At 33.6% G+C, this 22,556-nt stretch overlaps 1 long non-coding RNA gene across 3 annotated transcripts in view; it reads right to left on the bottom strand.

The window, feature by feature from the left end:
* The window catches only part of LOC119867286, a 124,803-nt gene that overhangs the window by 63,206 nt on the left and 39,041 nt on the right, over window positions 1-22,556 (bottom strand). For all 3 annotated transcript variants that reach the window (XR_005383055.1, XR_005383053.1, XR_005383054.1), the window contains exon 2: window positions 2,009-2,040. This is a non-coding gene — a long non-coding RNA (uncharacterized LOC119867286). The remainder of the gene's footprint in view (window positions 1-2,008; window positions 2,041-22,556) is intronic.

Below are 22,556 nucleotides of genomic sequence, written 5' to 3'. Positions count from 1 at the left end.
GCTTTGAAATGTTGAAATTGGCTTTCACAGTGTACACAAACTATCGGGGTCTATTGGCGCCTCCGTCACATGCTGTCATACGAGGAGGCTGCAGTTGGAACTGCATAGCCAGATAGTATTGTCGTGCCAGGAAGCATGGGCACCTCTACTAGTCCTTGTTGACAGCTCCTTAGAATAACATAAATGCCAACTTCTGTTAGAAAGATGGGACCGTGGTTGGCTTAGAAGGAACAAAATTTCATGTAACTAAAGCTCATCTTATAATCAAGCCCTAACCTATTTCTCTAGGGTTAATTTCTCTTCCTACTTGACTGTAAGCCCAACGAAGGACAAGATTTTGTCTATTTTCTTCACTTTTAACTGTAGTTCTATGATGAAGCCTGGTGTATAATAGCTTCTCAGTAAATATCTGTTAAATAATACCTGTCTACTTACCATTCAGGGCCAGCTTTCCCTTTACTGTATACATATAAATCCATGCATCACTTTTATGAAGCCGGCCGCCAAAAGGGTACTTAGATGGTACTTCTAATATTTTCCTGGATGTCTATTAATTAAAGATCAATTAGCTATTTGTATTGGCATAGTTTTTTCTTAGAGCTACTCTAAGTATATTCCAGTATATGATTTATTTAAAAAATGGCCCATTACCTGATCTATTTGCTCTCATCATGGTGAAATTCCTGTGTAAGGTAGGATACTGGTAGCTGCATGCCCAACAGTTGATCACAATAGCTATGTAAAACAGAAATCAATACCTGTATTCAGTGGAAGGTAAATTTTTTCTTTACTTTTTGAGTCCTCAAGATAATGCTCTGAATTTCTTACATATGGGTTTTAATTTGTATTATAAGGAGCGGGCTTAGGCTTTGGAAGGATTACTGCAAAAGAGAGACATGTACATTTTGTGGGTTTAGTTTTGCATCCCTGTGACCAGTGGAGGAATAATCAAGCAGGGAAATAGGAAGGCATTCCTTCAGGGAAACTGTTTATGAGTCCAGTGATTCTGTATTCGGTATTGTATGACTTCAATAAGACATATAAAAGGGAGTGACTTTTTCTAGAGTTAGAATGATTTTTAAGCACAAAATTTTAGGTAGGTAGTTTGGGGTATTTGTTTCTTAACCCTAAAACCAAAATGGTTTTTTGAAGTACTTCCTTGAGTTATGTATGCATTCTAGCTTATTGAAATAATTTCAGCAAACAATTTCTAGCCTGTCTATGTAGCAGGTACTATGACATACTTATTCAAAGATTAACAAGTCATGATCCCTGTCCTTAAGTATCTCATCAAGCAGGAAAGGCAAACACACCCACCCACACCCACACCCCCACACCCCACACACACATGGAAATAGAGGTAATGCTGGCCTCTTATAAAAACAAATATCCATGGAGACACAGAGGAGGACATACTAACTTCAACTTCATCAGGTAGGTTCACACACAGGACAACCTTAAAGTCAGTCATTGAAATACAAAGAGGGTTTAATCTCTTTTCTTTAGCCTTGAGGTTAGGAGTGGGTTTACTGGCACAGAACATATAGGAGAAACAAAGGAACAGACAATAAAAAAAGTGTGATGGATCTAGTCATGTTACTGCAGTACATAATTCCAGAAGGCATATTCCCATTGTGGTCCATGGTAACAACTGTGCCTTGCAAAACTCCAGGGGGTATCATTCACACAGCTTATATGAATTAATCTATTGGAATTGTGCAACCCAGAAGCCTAGGGTTCTGACAGCAAGTAGTTAAGCTATTTGCAATTACTTAAGGAGGGACTGTGGGAAGTGAATCCATAAATACCTGTAGCAAAAATAAATAAATAAAAACAAAAAATAAATAAATACCTGTAGCATGAGGTTATAGGACATAGAGCTAGGGATTATTAATCTGTAAACAAAGGATGCTGATTAGAATTAGATTGTTAATATAAAAATGGATAGTGATATATTATTTTGAAAATTGTAATTCAAAAGCTAAAAATGAAATTTAAAGGTACTTACATCATTTCTTCAGGATTCAGTTACCATGGAGCCTGAAAAAAAAAATTATCACTCAACATGAAATAAGTCATAAAAACCCCTAAATGTATTTGCAGGACTTCCTGATCTTGGGGTGTAATGATGGGATATTATGCAAATGACAGAGCCTCTATGTGAAATCGCCAGAGAAATCAGAGGATAAGGGAGCAGAAAACAAGGAGACACAGAGATTTTAGAATATTGCAATTTAAGACACATAGCAGTAACACCTAAGACTTTTTGGGCAATTTTGATTTTTTAGTTCAGATATTCCTGCTTACAGTAGAGCTCTTCTTCCCCATCTCTATACCCTTTTTCACTGAATTGGATATTCCATAGCTGCTTTCTAATTATAGGATATGTGGCATTCATCTATTCAAAGACAGAAACAAAATATATTTTTTTAAGTAGAAAATATAATCTTATTAGAAGTGGGAAGCTGAGGCATTACTTACGTGGTCATAGGCAGACCCTAGGTAAGTAGCAGCAGTCTGGTTGCTTTTCAAAGTGGTTGTGTGATAGGACCACTGTGTGGATATTGGTCTGCTTGCTTTCAGGTGAATAATTCTCCTAATGGACTATCAAGTACTTGGATGAATCTATCAGTAATGCAGACCGTGGCTCCTGTACTTTCCTGAAATGCCTTCAAACCAATTTTGTAAATTATACCCAATATGAGAGCTAGATGACATGTCATGAAAGATCAAGCTTTTTGGTAAAATGTCATTTCTTTGAAAGTCTTGTATTCCCCTTTCAGATATAAAGTCTTTTGAAAGGGAAAGTGAACCATTAATATGTATTTTATCTGTTATCTTAAATTTTATACAGAAATGTATAGCATTCAGAAAGTTCAAGAACACCTAAGAATTGGATAAGTAATTTCATTCACTGTGAGAAAGCTTTCTGTTTTGATATAGTCCTAATGGTTTATTTATGCTTCTGTTTCCTTTGCCTCAGAAGATATATCTAGAAAAAATGTTGCTATGGTCAATGTAAGAGAAATTGCTGCCTATATTTTCTTCCAGGATTTTTATGATTTCAGGTCTGATGTTTAGGTCTCTAATAATATTGAGTTTATTTTTTTATGATGTTAGAAAATGGTCCAGTTTTATGCTTTTGCATGTAGTCATCTGGTTTTCCCAGTACTTTGTTTAAAGACACTGTCTTTTCCCCATTGCATATTCTTGCCTCTTTGGTCATGAAGTGGGTTTATTTCAGAGTGTTCTATTACCATTTGGCTCCTTGATCTGTGTGTCTGTCTTTGTGCTAATACCATACTGTGTTGATTACTACAGCTTTGTAGTATAGCTTGACATCTGGAATTGTGAAAGCTACAGTTTTGTTTTTCTCTCTTAAGACTGCTTTGGCTATGGGGCCTTTAGTGGAACTATACAAATTTCAGTATTATTTGTTCTACTTCTACAAAAAAATGCTGGTGGTGTTTTGATAAGGATTTCATTGAATCTGTAGATTGCTTTGGGTAGTATGGACATCTTAATAATATTGATCTTCCAGTTTATGAGTATGGAATATCCACCAACAAAACAAAAAAACAGCCTACTGAATGAGAGAAGATATTTGCAAATAATATATCCTTTTTTCTTTTGCAAATAATATATCCTATAAAGGGTTAATATCTAAAATATATAAAGAACTTGTACAATTCAACACATACACAAAAATAATAATAATAATTGGATTAAAAATGGACAGAAGACCTGAATAGATATTTCTCCAAAGATATTACAGAGGGCCAACAGACACTTGAAAAGATACTCAGCATCACCAATTATCAGGGGAAGTGTACATCAAAACCACAATGAGGGATCCCTGGGTGGCGCAGCGGTTTGGCGCCTGCCTTTGGCCCAGGGTGCGATCCTGGGGACCCAGGATCGAATCCCACATCGGGCTCCCAGTGCATGGAGCCTGCTTCTCCCTCTGCCTATGTCTCTGCCTCTCTCTCTCTCTCTCTCTCTCTGTGTGACTATCATAAATAAATAAAAGTTAAAAAAAAAAAACCACAATGAGATATCACACCAGTCACAAAGACTAATATCAATATTCCTAACATTGATATATAACAAGTGTCGATGAGCATATGTAGAAAAGGGAACTCTTGTACATTGTTGGTGAGAATACAAATTGGTACAGCCATGGTGGAAAATAATCTGGAGGTTCTGCAAAAAAATAAAAATAGAAATAACACACTCTCTAGTAACTCCACTATTGGGTATTTAACAAGAACAACAACAAATCTTGAAAACACTAATTCAAAAAGATATATGCACCTTTATGTTCACTGCAGTATTGCTTACAATAGCTAAGATATGGAAGCAGCTACGTGCCCATCAACAGACAAATAAATAAGGAAGATGTGGTATATATATATATACAATGGGATATTATGCAGCCATAAAAGGATGAGATCATACCACTTGTAACAACATGGATAGACCTAGAAGGTATTATGCTAAGTGAAATGAGTCAGACCAAGAAGGACAAATACTATATGGTTTCACTTATATATGGAATCTAAAACCCAAACCAAATGAATAAACAAACAAAAAGCAGAATCAGACATAAATACAGAGAACAAACTGATGATTGCCAGATGAGAGTGGGGTCGGGGATGGGTAAAACGGGTGAAGGCTCTCTCTGTGTCTCTCATGAATAAATAAATCTTTAAAACAAAACAAAAAAAATGGGTGAAGGGCAGTAGGAGATACAGGCTTGCGGTTATGGAGTGAATAAATCATGGGAATAAAAGATACAGCATTGGGAATACGGTCAATGATACTGTAATAGTGTGGTATGGTGACAGATGGTATTTAAACGTGCAGTGAGCATAGCATAACATACGGACTTATGGAATCATTCTGTGGTACGCCTGAAACTAATGTAGCCTTATGTGTTAATTTACTAAAAAAATTTTTTTAAATGTTTCCTTAACCTGTAAGAAATTTTTTAAATATTACTTTTTTCCCACATATATCCAACTGTCTTAAATAGGCAAGTTAATATATATACCCATAGAAGGAACTAGAGTCTTCTAGAGTAATAAAATTTAGAAATAAAAACAAAAAATTTAGAAATAAAAACAAAATTACCATATATTTCTCTAGTTTTGAAATATGTGTATGGAATATGTGCACTAAATCTATTATCAAAATCAAAATATTCTTTTGTTCATTAGATATTCCTATAGCTGCTTACCTGGCCAAAGAAAGAATTCTTAGAACTACTTATTAGCCAAGGGGCATATCACTTAAAAAATATTTCAAAGTAAAAAAAAAAAAAAATACTTCAAAGTATTTCTGTAGTAGTGGGTGTTTCTAATTAGGAAAGTAGTATGTGTTTAGGAAAGGAAATATTGGCGAATGCAGAGAAAGGGTAATACATTTATTATTCAACTTATCAAGGGTTTTAATATAAGGTACAATTACTGTTTTTAAATCTCAATTTGAAGACTAAGTACAATTCTTTATTAAATCTGGCAGTACCTAAATGAAGCATGGAAACTGGCAATTGGCAAAATGGTCTGTTTCCTTAGCTCCTGTGTGAGATGCCTGTAGGCCTCTCCATCTAGGAAAGGACAGGCTAGGGAATCCTTTCGGCTTTGTGAGAACTATCTCAGCGTCAGCAATATGCATCATTATACACATGATACTTTGCATAAAGTTTGATTTTCCTCACCATATGTAAATTTTAAGGTGACTTTGGCTTGTTCGCATTTGTAGAGGAAAAGGAATGTAAACTGTTGTTTTTTTTTTTTTTTTATCTGAACAAGGATCATTGGTATGGTAAGTATCTTTAGAGATGAGAGAGTAACTTTGAGACTTGATTTTCAAGTATTTGACAGAATGTCTAAAAATAGTCATTCCTTAAAGCCTTCAGGTGAAGAGAAAACCTGATGTCTAAAATAGCTTTACTCATAAATTCTCACTACATAGCTAGGATTTGGGTCTGAAGATCTCATTTGGACGGAAATAACAGGCTGCCAAGGGGATTAATTTGAAATAACCGTTTTATGTTGGCTGGAAAACATGACTGTGATAACCACAATCACAACAACCACAATAATAACACCAGCCAATAGTATGGATGCTCTGACCCACCATCCAACTGTGTGCCTTGAAAGATTGAAGGCAGACCTTGCTATTATACAAGACGAGTCCAACTTAGTTATTTTATTTATTTATTTATTTTATTTATTTTTTCAACTTAGTTATTTTAATAAAGTGTATGGAGAGAGCTTACCTCAACAATATAACTAAATTGGAAGTTAGATTTTAACTAAGTTAGAAGGCTAACTTGATACATTTCTTGGCTAGTAAGTCATTCCTACTACTTTGCCATTGGCATGCTGACATCAATACTAAATATTTGTTTCATATCTTGTGAAAAGATTATTTACGTTAAAAATATCTCTGAGGGATCCCTGGATGGCGCAGCGGTTTGGCGCCTGCCTTTGGCCCAGGGCGCGATCCTGGAGACCCGGGATCGAGTCCCACATCGGGCTCCCGGTGCATGGAGCCTGCTTCTCCCTCTGCCTGTGTCTCTGCCTCTCTCTCTCTGTGACTATCATAAATAAATAAATAAATACCTTAAAAAAAAATTAAAAAAAAATATCTCTGAAACCACATGGACTTTTTTGTTGTTGTTGTTTCAAGTTTTTATTCAAATTCTAGTTAGTTAACATATAGTGTAATATTGGTTTCAGAAGTAGAATTTAGTGATGTTTTACATACATACAACACCCAGTGCTCATCACAAGTGTCCTTCTTAATACCCATCATCCATTTATCCTACTTCTTCCTACCTCCTCATTAGCATCACTCAGTTTATTCTCTATATTTAATAGTCTTTTATGGTTTGCCTCCCTCTCTTTTTTCCTCCCTTCTCCTATGTTCATCTGTTTCTTTTCTTAAATTCCACATATGAGTGAAATCATATAGTATTTATCTTCCTCTGACTGACATGTTTCACTTAGCATAATATTCCCTAGCTCCATTCATGTTGTTGCATATGGCAAGATTTCATTCTTTTTGATCACTGAGTAATATTCCATTGCATATATATACCATATCGTTATTAATTCATCAGTCAATGGACTTTTGGGCTCTTTCTATAATTTGACTATTGTTGATAATGCTTCTATTAACATCGGGTCCCTGTGTCCCTTTGAATCAGTATTTTTGTATCCTTTGGGTAAGTAAATACCTAGTAGTGTAATTACTGGATTATACGGTAATTCTATTTTTTAACTTTTTGAGGAAACTCTATACTGTTTTTCAAAGTGGCTGCACCAGTTTGTAGTGTAAAGGGGCTCCCCCTTTCTCTGCATCCTCCCCAATATCTGTTATTTCCTGTATTATTATGTTTAGCCATTCTGTCAGGTGTGAGATGATATCTCATTAGAGTTTTGATTTGTTTTTTCCTGATGAAGTGATGTTGAGCATTTTTTCATGTGTCTCTTGGACATCTGGATGTCTTCCATGGAAAAATGTCTATTCATATCTCTGTCCATTTTTCTCTCTCTCTTTTTTAAAGATTTTATTTATTTATTCATGAGAGACACAGAGAGAGGCAGAGACATAGGCAGAGGGAGAACCAGGCTTCCTGCAGGAGCCTGATGTGAGACTCGATCCCAAGACCCCAGGATCACTCCCTAGCCAAAGGCAGATGCTCAACCACTGAGCCACCCAGGCGTCCCACGTCTGTCCATTTCTTAACTGGATTATTTGTTTTTGGAGTGTTGAGCTTGATAAGTTCTGTATAGATTTTAGATACTAACTCTTTATCAGATATGTCACTTGCAAATATCTTTTTCGGTTTTCTAGTTTACCTTTTAGTTTTTTTTTTTAATTTAAATTTCATTCATGGTGCAGAAGCTTTTTGTCTTACAGAAGTCCCAATAGTTCATTTTTTGCTTTTGTTTCCCTTTGCCCAGAGATGTGTCTAGTAAGAAGTTGTTAAGACCAATATCAAAAGGGTTGCTGCCTGTGTTCTCTTCTAGGATTTTGATAGTTTCCTGTCTCACATTTAGGTCTTTCATCCATTTTGAATTTATTTTTATACATGGTGTAAGAAAGTGGTCCAGTTTTATATTTCTGCATGTTGCTGTCCAGTTTTCCCAACACCATTTGTTGAAGAGACTTTTTTTCATTGGATATTCTTTCCTACTTTGTTGAATATTAGTTGATCATATAGTTATGGGTCCATTTCTGGCTTCTCTGTTCTGATCTATTGATCTATGTGTCTCTTTCTGTGCCAGTATCACACTATCTTGATGATCACAGTTTTGTAACATAGCTTGAAGTCCAGAATTGTGATGCCTTCAGCTTTGCTTTTCTTTTCCAAAATAGCTTTGGCTACTTGAGGTCTTTTGTGGTTCCTTACAAATTTTAGGATTATTTTCCTAGCTCTGTGGAAATGCTGTTGGTATTTTGATAGTGACTGCATTAAATGTGTAGATAGCTTTCAGTAGTGTAGACATTTTAACAATATTTGTTCTTCCAGTCAATGAGAATGGAATGTTTTTCCATTTCTTTGTGTCATCTACTATTTCTTTATGGCTACCTGGGAACTGTGGCTCTCTGTTGCTGCCCAGCATCATGAGTGTTCTACAACATATCACTAAATTGTAAATGGAAGTGGAAAAATTGCAACTTGAACCATCATAAGCTTGGGACCATCTGCATGCATACATTCTCTTAGAATGAGATACTAAAATTTTCTAATGGGAATATCTCTAGGGAATAGTACTGAGGAAATGGTTTGGATGGCAAAATGGACTTTATGCTTGCTTTCAGGCCTCTATGGAGAAACTTACGTTTTTATTATTTTCTTGACATTTTTATAGAAGTAAATACTGTTAAAATAATATATACTTTTAAAAGTTTTCTATTTGCCTAAGACTCATGCTGAGGCATGTTTTAGCCTAAAACTGTACATATGTGTATGTACTTGTATATGTTGTTGGTGTGTTTTATATCTGAAAGAGACTGGGGTACATTTGTTTTTGCCCCTTTATTTATTTGTAGTTGAAAACTAAAATTCTGGAAGGAGTTCTTTTTTGTCTCTTAAATAAAAGATATAGATTTCAAGATTACAAATTGTTTAAATTCTGCTATGGAGGCTGGTATTAGTGATAAACCCAAAACAATAGTTTTCTTAGGCTTCAGTGCCTTAGGGTAAAAATTAAGAATCAGAACAAAAACCACAAAGGATTTTATCATACAGCCTGGAAATAATCATTTCCATAAAAAACAGAGACCAAAGGTGGTTGTGTTTGTCACTTAATAAAAAGATTTTAGTTGCCCACAGATTGTGTTCTGTGATCACTCAGGGCATGTTTCAGGTTCACTGTACTCCTGCTGTTTGTACAATGATAATATGCATGCGGCTGGTCAAAGCAATGGGCACAACAAGACCAATATACATTTTCTAGTAGATGTATTATATTAGTCAAATTTGTCCAAATTGATCTGACCTATTTCTATTATCTATCTATCTATCTATCTATCTATCTATCTATCTATCTATCATCATCATCATCTATTGAGATACAGATTTTAAGGAATTGGATTGTGCAACTGTAGGGACTGGCAAGCTTGAAATCTGCAGGATAGGCTCGCAGACTGGAGATTCAGGGAGAAGGTGATGTTGCAGTATCAAGTTCAAAGGAAGACTGAAGGCAGAATTCTTTTTTCTCAGGGGAACCTTAGTCTTTTTGTCTTTTCTTTCTTTCTTTCTTTCTTTCTTTCTTTCTTTCTTTCTTTCTTTCTTTCTTTCTTTCTTTCTTTCCTTCCTTCCTTCCTTCCTTCCTTCCTTCCTTCCTTCCTTCCTTCCTTCCTTCCTTCTTTCCTTCTTTCTTTCTTTCTTTCTTTCTTTCTTTCTTTCTTTTCTCTTCTTCTTCTTCATTTAATTGGAGTTTAGCTAACACAATGGTACACTAGCTTAAGGTATACAATATTGTGATTAGACAAATCTACATATTATGCTACAATCACCACAAGTGTAGCTACCATCTGTCACCATACAACTCTCTTACAATGCACTGAGTATACTCCTTATGCTAGACTGTTTATTCCAGTGATTTATTCATTCCACAACTGGAACCCTATGTCTCCTACTCATTTCTACCCATTTTGTCCATCTCCCCGCCCTCTCAGTCTTTTTTTCTTAAGGCCTTCAGATGAGTGTTTGAGACCCATCCACATTATGAAAGGTAATTGGCTTTCCTCAAAGTGTACTTGTACAAACATCTATTCCATTTTAAAAACACCATTGCAACATCTAAAATGATGTTTGACTAGACATCTAAACACCGTAGTTTAGCCAAGTGGAGACATAAAATTGACCATCACAGGTATGATAAAGACCACAGTTAGACCTCTATTAATCTTCATCTACTACTGTGATTACTTGAATATGTATATTCATTTTAGAAGGAAATTGTAACATTTTTCAGTGTAATTAAAAATAATACTAGTCAAGAATTAACCTTTACTTAACTAAGAATTAACCTTTACTTAAAATATTACTTCTAGTTACCGAATTGATCTCTTATAGGAATAGTATGTGTTAAATGAACACCCTATAATCACATATCTAATTCATCTCAGGGAAGAATTAGTGGCTACAACATTTATATTTTCCTTAAGAATAATGTTAACTTGGGACCCTTGGGTGGCTCAGTGGCTAAGCGTCTGCCTTTGACTCAGGTCGTGATCCTGGGGTCCTGGGATCGAGTCCCCCATTGGGCTCCTTGCAGGGAGCCTGCTTCTGTCTCTGCCTATGTCTCTGCCTCTCTCTGTGTCTCTCATGAATAAATAAATAAAATCTTTTTAAAAAAAGAATATATATATTATATATACTTTTTTTAAGTAAATGCAACACATAATACAAAACAAAACCCCATCTGGGGTTTCTAGTGGCGGTTGAAATATTCCCACATGTGATCATCCAAAATGCCATTCCTCACACAATGTGGGATAAACTCCTTGACTTCTGAGGCCCAGGAGTTCATCCTGCTGTGTGTTTTAGAATCCCTCTCCTGCCTAAATGTTTTATGACAGTGAAAGGCCTCTTGATCATGTCCAAGTGTGTCTTTCAATTGTATCTATTTCTGATCATGTTCCAGTTGCTTGGCCCTGCCACTGGGGCCCCATACTCATTGTGAGCATAACAGTACTAAATCTTTTTTCCAGATCAGTATAATAAAGGAGTGATGTGCAATTAAAAAAAAAAATAAGATAAAAATAAAATTAAAAAAAAGAATAATGTTAACTTAACACACATGATTATAATTTCAGATGTCATACAGGTAATTGAAAAGTAATAAATGAAATATTCAAGACCATTATTTAAGGTAATTTACATGTATGCCTCTCAGGTCTCTTCTATCCCATGTCCATCCTTTCCACCCATGGATTCCCATTCAGCCACCAAGCAACATCAACTTTCTTCTTAGCATCCTTTATCAAAACATTCCTTCTGAACCTTCACTTATACCTAAGTTCAATTATGATACTTAGAGAATTGCATCCCTTAATGATATGAGAAATCAAAGTCTTATTATGCTAAAGGAGTAAGTTACCTCAAATTATTCAGTGTTGAGAGAACTAAATAGTGTTGCTTCCTTGTAGTCTGGATGGTTTTCCTAAGAAAATGTTTTTATTTGGTACCCATTTTGGCTCAACAATGAATCATAGTATGACTTTGAACCAAATGTGAAATGGAATTGAAAGATAACTGTGAGGTATAGAACTGTTTTAGTAAATGTATGTGTTTCACCCAGATTTATGACTTGATTTTTACTTTTTTAAACAGAACTCATAAATTGCATAAATATATCAAGCATAATACTTCATATATAATAAGACCTTAATTTTAATTGCATTTTTAATCCTTTTTTTTTTCTTTTGCAAGAGAACTTGCTGATATTCTTTATTTTGATTTTCCAACTATCACCAAATTTTGTCACTGGCTAGAATTATTTTGATTTGCTATTTTCATGACTATTTAATGACTACTTAGTGGATCTAACAGCACCCCAAGTCATACTAACAGGATTTAGTTACAATGTCAATATATTTCTCAGGTTTTCATTGTAACAGCAAGATTCCTGAGCAATTTCCATTTTACCGGGACATTCAATCCTGCAATCTATTAATATTTTCTATTTTCCAAATATTCAATGCATTTTATATCATTCTGTCTTTGCATGAATTATTTAGAATGATAGATCCCCCCTCCTGAGAAGACATCTTACATAGCACTACTAGCAAGATTTAAGAAAAAAGTTCATTTTTTTAATTAAATAATCTAATGGTAAAATATTTTTCCCTTAAAATGAAATATGCACCCTTCCCATAAAATCTGTATGGATACCTTCTGAAGTAATAAAAACCTTGTTTACTGATAATAGTTATCATGTATTCATATATCAACTTTAAAAAAATTTTGGCTAAACCTTATTGTTTCTTGACTTCCTTATAATTCTGATTATTCTAATACACTCTACTTTTTAACATCCATCTTGAAGCTAAAATAAAATGAAAATATAACTTAAGGTTAGTGCACAAGGAAGTTAAATTATTAGTACTGGAGGCTACTATAGCATTATGGAAAAATCCCAGTCTTTATAGTTATGTGAACTTAGTTTTATATCCCAGATTTGCAATTTACTGGCTCTGATCAATTGACTGAACTTCCTCTGTGAAATGATGAGAGTAATATGTCAACTGTAATGGTTATTATGAAAATAAAATGTAATAATCCATGTAAATACCCAGTGCATAGTAAGTACTCAATTACCTTTACCAATTTGTCCATTTATTTGCTCCTTTTTCAAGAAGAATTTACTTCTGTATTGTAAAATAACTATTCTCATAAATGCTTTACATGTCACTATACTTCATTGAAACATAATAATTTAAAAAAAACCTTTTTATTTTGAAATAATTTTAGAATGACCAAGTGGTAAACATAATACAGAGTTCTCATATGTCCTACACTACACTTTTTTTTTTAAAAAAAAGATTGATTTATTTATTTGAGAGAACTAAGGCACATGTGCATTAGTGGGGGGAGGGGTAGAGGGAGAGAATCTTTAGGCAGAGTCCCCGCTGAGCACCAAGCCTGACACAGGGCTCAATGTCACAGCCCATGAAATCATGATATGAGCCAAAAATCAAGAGTCAGACGCTTAACCAATTGAGTTACCCAGGTATCCCTACACACTACACTTTTTTAATGTTAACATCTTACATAACTATGATTAATTTATCAAAATTTGGAAATTAACATTGATATAACACTATTAACTAAACTACAGATTTCCATTCAGATATCACCATTTTCCACTGACATGCTTTTTCTGTTCCAAGATTGATTCAAACTACCATGTTACATTCAGTATATATTGGTTTTTGTAAGGTCGATCACAAATTATTTATAGCCTACTGGGTTTAGGTAAGCAGCTTGGCATTGTAGCACCAACCACACATTTTTGGGAGAGGGGATTGCTTTTTATATCTTCACCCAAATCATTAATAACAAGTTTGAACATGAGGTGCCTGAGTGACTCAGCTGGTTAACCGCTGCTTTTGTCTCGAGTTGTGATCTCATGGGTCCTAGAATAGAGCCTGTGTCAGGATCCTTGCTCAATGGGAAGTTTGCTTCTTCCTCTGCCTCCCCCTCCCCAATCCTGCTCCTATTTGTGCTCTCTCTCTCAAATAAATAAATAAAATCTTTTTTTTAAGTTTGAACATAATGAGACCCAAAACTATTCCATGATGAGACCCAAAACTATTCCATCTCTTGAAAACAAATTGAGCCATTGATCCCATTCATCAGTACTCTGAGTATTCTTCTCCATATCAAGTTTTGGGCCAGAATAACCAAGCCAACGTGTTTTGTGTTTTTTTTTTTTTTTTTTTTGGATACATATATATAGGCCTTATTTTTTTATTCCATCTGATAGTATCTGCAATTATAGATATATTTTTAAAGATTTTACTTATTCATGAGAGAGACAGAGAGAGAGAAAAGGCAGAGACACAGGCAGAAGGAGAAGCAGGCTCTTTGCAGGGAGCCTGTTGTGGGACTGGATCTCAGGACCCCAGGATCACAACCTGAACCAAAGGCCACCCAAGTGTCAACCTCAACCACTGAGCCACTCAAGTGTCCCTCAATTATAGATATCTTGCTATTCTATTTGTCCCATCTGTTCTTCAACATTTTTTTCAACCTCTACTTCTTCCAGAATAATTGAACCATTGTTACGATTTCATTTATGTCCCTTATTAGCTTATCAACTATACTTCTTCATTTTATTCAGTTTTTAATGATTGATTTAGAATTTATAACATACTTGTTTACCTTGTCACTATCTATCTTCAAATAATACTATACTGCTCTCTATATGGCATAAGCCTAAAAGAACGATATCTTAATTTCCTTGTCCCATAATTTCAGCCATGGTTGTCATATAATTAAATTCTGGATATACCATAAACTCATCAGTACATTGTTATTATGTATTTAAACAGTCAATTAGCCTTTAAATAAATTAAAAATGCAAAAGAGTTCTTTTATATAGATTCTCATATTTTTTCATCTCTGAGATTATTTCTTTTTGTAGACACAACTTTCTGGTATCATTTTCTTTTCTATGTGAAGAACTTTCTTTAAATTTTAAGTTTTTCCTCTGCTTTTATTGGTATAAAAATTTTTCCATTTAACTTCCATCTTTGTAAGATAATTTAGATAGGGATAGAATTTTCAGTTGACCCATCTATATCTTTTCTTTCTTTCTTTCTTTCTTTCTTTCTTTCTTTCTTTCTTTCTTTCTTTCTTTCTTTCTTTCTGTACTTTATAGATATTGTTCATTGTTTTTTATAATAGATGTCTTAACAACCTTGTCTATAAATTTTATCATCTTCATTATTTTGAGGGTCTGTTTCTACTACTGATTTTTCTCCTGCTTTGGTATATCCCCTACTTCTTTACATGCTTGATAATGTTTTATTAAATGTTGGACAGTTTTGAATTTTCTGTTGTTTGTTTCCGGATTTAATTGAATTGTTTAAAACATGTTGGATTTAGTTCTGATACATAAATAAGGAGTTTGTGAGACCCCAACATAAGCTTTCTTTGGACAGATTCTACATAGATTTATCTCAGGGACTAATGTAACCCCAGCTGCTAAGGTGTGAGACATCTATCAAGACTTTACCCAACATTCCTTATATTACAGGGTCTTTCGACTCTCGCTGGTGGCAACACAAACTATTTACAGCTTGTGTGAGATTTGAGTCACATTGCTAAACACCAGTTCTTGCTTGGACTATGGGAGTCTCCTTCAACACATGCATACATCAATACTCAACCAATGCCTTAAGGGCATTTATCTTAAATTTTCAATATCCTGTCTATGTGCAGTTCCTCCATCCCTTGAATTCGATTCCATAAATTCTAACTGTTTAGATCTTCCCAAAATCTAATTTCTATATCCTCAACTCAGTGAGACTACCAGGCTTTCTCCTGGAAACTGCCTACTAGTAATCAGGGTATTGTTAGACTCAGTTCATGTATTTATCTTCTCTCAGGGATTACAGCCCAATGGAACTTGTTTTTCAATGTCTGAATGATTATTTCATATATTTTGTCTGTTCAATTGTCAGATATTTTATTTATGAAACGAGGGCAATTCTGAAGCAGAATTCTAAGGTATGCTTTTTGCATGAACTTCTGCAAGCCTAAAAATGGCTTCATGGAATAGTAAAGAATAGTATTATTAGCTACCCAAGTCATGAATTAGCATTAATTTATTAAGTTAAAAATTCAGAATCTAATGGTTTAAATTCTTAAGTTCAAATTATATATTTTATCTTAACCATACAGAAAATCAACTCAAAATGGATTAAAGACTTGAATGTAAGACCTGTAACCATAAAACATAAAACTCCTAGAAGAAAATATAGGAGATAAGCTCCTTAACATTGATCTTGACAATGACTTTTTGAATTTGACATCAAAAGGAAGCCAACAAATCCAAAAATAACCAAGTGGAATTACATTAAACTGAAAAGTTTCTGCATAGTAGAGGAAACCATCAACAAAATGGAAAGGCAACCTATGGAATAAGAGTAAATAATTGCAAGCTACATGTCTACTAAGTGGTTAATATCCAAAATATGCAAGGAACTCATGCAATGCAATAAGTAAAATAAATAAATAAATAAATAAATAACCCAACCAAGAAAATGGAAAAGGACCTGAATAGACATTTTTCCAAAGGAGACACATGATAGTTAATGGGTACTTGAGAAGGTGCTCAATGTCACTGATCTGCAGGGAAATGCAGATTAAACCATAATGAGATATAACCTCACACGTGTTAAGAAGGCTATTATCAAAACAAGTAGAGATAGCAAATGCTGGTGAAGATGTGAAGATAAAGGAACCCGTGTGCACTGCTGGTGGGAATATAAATTGGCACTGCCACTAAGGAAAACAGTATGGAGATTCATCATAAAATTAAAAATATTTTTATTTAGTTTTATTCTCTTGGCAAGTTTCAATTACACAAAACAGTATTGTCAACTATAGTTACCAATTATACATCAGATTTTCAAAATTTATTCATCTTATACCTGAAAGTTTGTATCCTTTTACCAACCTCTTCCTATTTTCCCCACTGCCTAGACCTTGGTAACCACTTTTCTACTCTCTAGTTCTATGAGTTTATCTTTTTTTCTTCTTTTTTTAGATTTTGTAATTGTAAGTGATACCATGTGGTATTTTCATTTCTCTGTTTGTCTTACTTCACTTTCAAATTTAATTGATGTTGTCACAAATAACAGGATTTCCTTCTTTTTTAAAGTTGAGTTTAAATATATCTAGATCTTTATCATCTATCTATATCAGTATAGACATCAGATTTTCTTACCCTATTCATCCATCAATAGACACTTATGCCATTTTTATACTTTGGCTACTTCATGAATAATGCTACTATAATATGGAAATACAGATTTCTTCATGAGATAATGATTAGTTTCCTTTGGATTTATATAGCAGAAGTAGAATTGCCAGATCATGTGATAATTCTAAAATATGGTCTGACCAAAAACAAACAAAAACACGTAAATATGTGAGGTGGTAGATGTGTTATTTACCTACATGGGGGAATCTTTTAACAAGGCATGTGTGTATCACATCATCACATTATACACTTTAAATATCTTACAATTTTATTTGTAAATTGTAACCCCCAAAAGGTAGAAAAAACTTAAATTATATATTTATTATTTTATGTTTAAGTATAGCAAAATAGGAACAATTATTCTTACTATTTCATATTAATATTAAAGTAACTTTTTGAACAAACTAAACTCTCTTTTAAAAGATTTAGTTTAATGTATTTACTTAGTTCATCAAACATCCATAAACATTGTTTAATGCATTTAAACCTGAACATACCCGATATTGTAACAGTAACTGGAAGTGCTGGACTGGGTGCTTGCATTTACCGTGCTAACAAGAAAAATCCTTCTAAATGCTTAAATAACTCATGTAAATTTCACAAATTAAAAACTAAAACTCGTTCAAATATCTTATACACTTTGGCTGACAAAATAACACATCCAGTAAGTATATACTTTAATTCAAATTAAAAAGCAGAAAGATTACCTAGTGGGATTAATTCTGACAATTAAAAATCTCTAAATTACTAAATTAGTCCTTTGAATTCACCTCATTTTTGTACTTAACTTAAAAATATTGTGGAGGTTGAAAAGATAATTTGCCAACTCTGGGGGAAATGTTCTCATTTCTGGCAAATTGAGGCTATTAAGGTGATAATTTGTGATTGTTAAAATCCCAACTTCTCAGAGAGTTGACATAGTTTATTATCCAAGATTGAAGATAAAGCAAGGGATTGAGGGACAGTATACATCTTCTTGAGTTTTCTCCAGCGATAGATAAACTTTCCGATCCCTCTTTTTTTAATAAATAAGAGTCCCCCAGGTCTGCATGTTATTCACTTGGTATTCTTTAATCTGATATGGTTAGGTGAAAATCTTCACATCCATACAGATTTAGCAAACTTCATTGATTTCTCAGTGGAGTCTGCATTTCTTTAGCTTTAGGCAACCATTCCATATTCATTTTAATGACATCCCATTGAATCTTGAATATCTCTCATATTTTTTTCTTCCTCTGAAATCACAACTCTAAAGTTATGCTAATGAAACTTTCTGAAACATATAATCTATTCTAGAATTTTCTCAGAATCTACCTGTCATTTTTGGCTTCTATTCTTTCCTTCATTTAGAAAGCATTTACCCATCATTAGTCTTATGGCATATTTTCCTTTTATTATGAGTTTGTTAGGATTACTGACAGGTGTTCTGAAATTACATCTATGAATTCATTTGACATTGTTGGATAAATTTTCTGAGTTTAGTGTCCTAATTTCATTTAAACAATTACATGTGTTCTTATACTTTCCTCACTCAATTTATACCTCTGCTTTATTTAGTCTGCTTTTTCTAGTTTTCTTTTTTTTTTAACTGAAGGAAAGGGAAGTAAAATTTGTTACAAAGTTCTTCTTACTTTCTTTCCCTTATTAACAGGACACTCTTCCTCAAACAATAGATCTATCCTTGCTTTTTCTGAACATGATTTACTGTCTCTTAACAATCATTGCCTCAATTTCCATTTATTCCATTTTGATGCTCCTTTGGGTGATATAAACAAAAGCTGTAGTAGAAAATGCTTTTATCTCACAGGAAAAAATGCTTTAAAGATTCAACTAACTTTAGAAAAAAGGACATTTTTTTTTAAATTCAGATCACTGTAATTAAGGAATTCTCAGTTATTGATTGTCATTTTGCAGCTAAAATAAACAACTTTATGTCATTAGGCTACCATTCTGGTGTATTTGAATTTATTTAGAGTTATACAGCCAATTATATAACTAAACTTAATTTTTGGGTGAAAATCTCTGAGGCCTATAATACTACTGAGACTAGTAAATTTTCTTTTTTGCTCTATGGAATAGGAAAATATTTCCAACTTTGCTAAAACTTATCACAAAGAAATCTAATTTTTAACCCTCACTAATTCTTAAAGTTTATGTTTTTAGAAGATTGATTTATTTATTTTAGAGAGAGAGAGAGAGAGAGAGAGATGGGGGAGGGGCAAGAGGAGAGGGAGGAAAGTCTTAAGCAGACTGCACTGAGTGCAGAGCCTGATGCAGGGCTCAATCTCAGGACCCATAAGATCACAACTTGACCCAAAACCAAGAATCAGAGGCTTGACCAACTGCACCATCAGGCACCCCTAATTCTTAAGGTTTAAATGTTATTTATAAATATAATTTGAGTCAGTAAAATACCACGGCAGAAACCAAGTAATGCAAAAGGAATACATGTTACTAAACAAACAAAAAAGTCACTAAACATATTGCATCTAGAAGTATTTCTTATTTATTTATTTATTTATTTATTTATTTATTTATTTATTTATTTTTCGAGGGTTTTTATTTTATTTTAATTTTTTTTAAATTTATTTTTTATTGGTGTTCAATTTACTAACATACAGAATAACCCCCAGTGCCCGTCACCCATTCACTCCCACCCCCGCCCTCCTCCCCTTCTACCACCCTTAGTTCGTTTCCCAGAGTTAGCAGTCTTTACGTTCTGTCTCCCTTTCTGATATTTCCCACACATTTGTATTTCTTATTTAAACCAAAGAAAGCACAACGTGTTGTTATTCATATGAGACCATTAGATATCTTGCTATAGAGACATTGAAATATTAATGTGTCCTAGAAAGCAATTTTCTTTTTTTATGAACAAGAGTAATTGTGGTCCATAAGTAAAGACAGGGAAATGATTTTAAATGATAATAATCATGGAAAAAATTAATGCTCGTGTACATACAAATAATATTCTGGTCTACGGAAAAGATTTCATCATGACTATATGCAAAGCACAACATCTCTGTGCTTGTCATGGAGAATGCGAGTATAACAAATGATAAGAAATAACTCCTAAAATGCTTATATTAGTTGTAGTGAGTTACTGAAAAAAGAATGGACTCTTATAATATTGTTACCCAAATTAGGTTTAGCATAGGTGTATGAATTTTATCTTCAAATACAAACATAGCTTCAGTCATAATTAATACCTTAGGTATGTTCAGATATTTTTTTTTTACCAAATTAAGATACATTACTGCATAAAGTAAATTTTAGCAAATTGTGTACACGCATATTGTAAGAATTGCAAATGGCTCCATTTTTGCAAACTTTATTGGCATTTATATTCAGAAAAAATTACATTAGAAACACCTAGCATGTGGCCCACAATTGTGAAATTTTTCTGCAGTCACTGACAGCTTTGCAGAGGGGCAAAGCATAGCATCCCACAGCATTTCAAGCCTCACATGGTGGCTCTGGAGGCCAACCTCTTCAGGTTCAGCGTTACCACACCAGGATTGCCAAGCACTAGAGAACATCTAGTTGAGGGTACACACTTCAGTCACGCGATCCCCTGCTTAGTTATTTTGCAAACACAACAGCCCTTGGCTTCTGTGGTATTATCATATACTCTGTACTCTGTACTTATATCTAAATATCTTCATTTCTTGAAGCTGTGGGAAAGAGAACGTGATTCAGGTACTATAGCCTTTTGCAGATTATTGCCAGGTGAAATACCAATGTGATTGGCCAAAACGAGTGTGAAATGCAAATGCAGTAATTAGTCTTTTGGGGTTTTCAATTTTAAATTGAAGTGTTTCACTTCCTTACAGGTTTTCTGCTGTGTTGTAGTAACTATGGGTCAAGTTTTATTTTATTTTTTTAAAGTTTTCTCAACATTTTATTAAGTGCATATTTATATGTCTAAAAACTCCCATTTTAAGCTCAGAGTCTACTGAAGGGTATACATATTTTTGAGAGTAATAAATAATGTTAAAATAGTTATCTTGTTAAAAATAATTATCTCCTTTGGATAGATTATGGAGAATTTTTCTCACCTTTATATTTTCCTCATTGAATTTATTTTTATAATTAATGAATAATCTCTTCTTTTTAAAAGTGGATTTATACTGCAACCTATATTCAAGATTAAATGTAGAATATCATTCTCATGTCAGTAAGATTTGTATTGAGGTAACTCCCTAATCGGGCAGAAATAAGCACATTTTGACAAAAGTCCTTTTAATGGCAAATTACTATGTGATAACTCTCTCCTAAAATTCTACAGCCTAAAACTGTAGACATGCAAAAGGAGTAATATGATAACAGAACCAACAAGTTACTATAATACTTCTCACATATATAAAATACATTTCAAATTTTAATACATCTTATTATATAGAACAGAATAAATTCAAATTTTTTTATCACACAAGCCAGTAATAAAAATAAGATATCATTTCAAAATACACATAATTTGTCAGAAATGCTTCCTGATTAAAATAACATTAGATTTAATTATTTTTTGAAAAAATGTGTTTGAAAACAGATAAATAATTATAAAATATTGACCCCTTTAAAGCTCTGAATATAGAGAGGAACTTTGATGAAGCCATCCATAGGAAACCATCTTCAACTGTTTGCAGTTGATATAAAAAAAAAAAAAAAAGATATGATACTCCCTCACTTCTCAAACACAGATTGATTTTATATTAAGTATTTGAAAAGAGATTGATTTCTTTGATCCAAGCCAGAAAATGTGCTATATAAATATTTTAAATATACAGGCAGTACTTTCAGCTAGCAAGCATATTCTACTCCCCCACTTCTGCACCAAGAATACATTTAAACTGACATGACAAGATCTTAATTCAGTGGGGTAGAATTAATAATGTTCCACTGTATCTTGTGATTGGTAGATATCTGTTTACTTCTACTCTGTTCTCCCTTTGTGTTAAGTGTTCTGTTGACTTCACCATGAACTTCAAGGTGAACTTCGTAGGTTCACTGAGAGGTTTATTCCTTTTGGCAGAAAAAAGGGCTGACTTATACATAGCTAAGCCTTAAACTACATTCCTGTACCTTGCAAAATCATCAACATTTTCTCCACAACTGGCTATTTTCCATTTTTGATATGATGAAAACCAAAACAAGTTAGCTAAGAAACCAGAATTCTTTTCAACTCTGGAAAAGTGGGGGGCGGAAAATGAAAAAGAGAGAGAAAGAAATAGAAAATAAGACCCTAGGGATAAAATTTTGGTTATATGTTCACTGTATCAATCTTTCAACCTCATTTCTTTTTAAGATAGAAATCGGATTATCCTTACTTTTTGCCTTGAGAAGCTGTTGAATTCACTATAAATACAAAAATCAATTTAATTTACCTCCGCTAATGAAGTAAGCAACCTTTCTGTTAGTATTTGAGAAAGGAAGAACAAATGTAATTCCAAACGTCATATATATGCAGATCTGTATAGCAGTTTGTGACTCCAGTTTCAAGTCTTGAGGCACAGTGTGCTTGCACTCATCCTTGGT

The sequence above is a fragment of the Canis lupus genome, chromosome 33, assembly GCF_011100685.1.
Source record: "Canis lupus familiaris isolate Mischka breed German Shepherd chromosome 33, alternate assembly UU_Cfam_GSD_1.0, whole genome shotgun sequence".
NCBI lineage: Eukaryota > Metazoa > Chordata > Mammalia > Carnivora > Canidae > Canis > Canis lupus.
This window is presented reverse-complemented; position numbering and strand designations above follow the sequence as displayed.